This window comes from Dioscorea cayenensis, chromosome 19 (genome assembly GCF_009730915.1).
Source record: "Dioscorea cayenensis subsp. rotundata cultivar TDr96_F1 chromosome 19, TDr96_F1_v2_PseudoChromosome.rev07_lg8_w22 25.fasta, whole genome shotgun sequence".
In the NCBI taxonomy this organism is placed as follows: domain Eukaryota; kingdom Viridiplantae; phylum Streptophyta; class Magnoliopsida; order Dioscoreales; family Dioscoreaceae; genus Dioscorea; species Dioscorea cayenensis.
This window is the reverse complement of record NC_052489.1, coordinates 14,435,753-14,436,790: the sequence shown is the minus strand read 5'-3', so window position 1 is coordinate 14,436,790 and position 1,038 is coordinate 14,435,753. Positions and strand designations below refer to the sequence as shown.

At 44.0% G+C, this 1,038-nt stretch overlaps 1 non-coding gene across 1 annotated transcript; it reads right to left on the bottom strand.

Moving 5' to 3' along the window:
- Nucleotides 1-548: 548 nt before the first annotated feature.
- Nucleotides 549-655, bottom strand: LOC120250803. Its single transcript, XR_005533139.1, has one exon. It is a non-coding gene; the product is annotated as a small nucleolar RNA R71 (small nucleolar RNA).
- Between the last annotated feature and the right edge of the window lie 383 nt (nucleotides 656-1,038).

The following is a 1,038-nucleotide window of genomic DNA, read 5'->3' as shown; positions in this document are numbered from 1 at the left end:
TTTTTCTATTATCGTTCTAATGTGGTTTTCTTTCTTTTGGTGCAGCTCCAGGTTTTGACCCGAGAAAACCCCTCAAGATTGATTGAAGGAGATCCCGAGCTTGAACGTACACTTAGAAGAAAAGGGAAAGGACCTGTGCAAGAACTGTCTAATCTAGCTGATTTCGAAGTAGAAGAATCTGAAAACATGGTAGACCAGAATGAGCAACAGCGGACATTATCCGATTATGCCAGACCTTCAGTATTGGCGATACAATCGATTATTATGCGTCCCCTGATTACTGCTCAGAACTTCAAGCTAATGCCGGCATTCATCCACATGTTGCAACAATCTGCACATTTCCATGGTTTGGCCGATGAGGATCCAAACAGTCATATAAAGAATTTTCTCTAGGTGTGTGATATGCCATCAAGTTGAGAGCTTTCCCATTTTCCTTAAATCGGAGAGCGAAGCAGTGGCTACACTCATTACCTAGAGCATCGATTACCACATGGGAGGAGATGGTAGAAGCTTTTCTAGCCTGTTATTTCTCTCCCAGAAAATCTGCAAAGCTTAGGAATGAGATCTCGTCCTTTGTACAGTCGGAATTGGAGTCTCTATTTGAGACGTGGCAAAGTTTCAAGGAACTCCTGAGAAAGTACCCGCAACACGGATTCCCGGAGTGGATGATTGTTCAGACCTTTTGTAACGGGTTGAATCTGAGTACAAGGCAACTCTTGGATGTGGCATCAGGAGGTACCTTAGGTAGTAAGACCCCCGGTGAGGCCCGTCAACTAATTGAAGAAATGGGGTTAAATAGCTACCAATGGAATGCTAGGGAGAAGAAAAAAGTGGCCAGGCTCCATGAGATAGATGCAGTAACTTCATTGGCGGCTCAAGTGGAATCATTGAGTAGGAAGTTAGACATTCTAACTTCGAATAGAGTAGTGGCTGTGACTACTTACACCAGCTGTGGTGGAGGACATGCTCTATCCGATTGCCCGATCACTATTGGTGATGCATCTTCGGTTGAGAATGTTGATTTTGTGGGAAATGCAA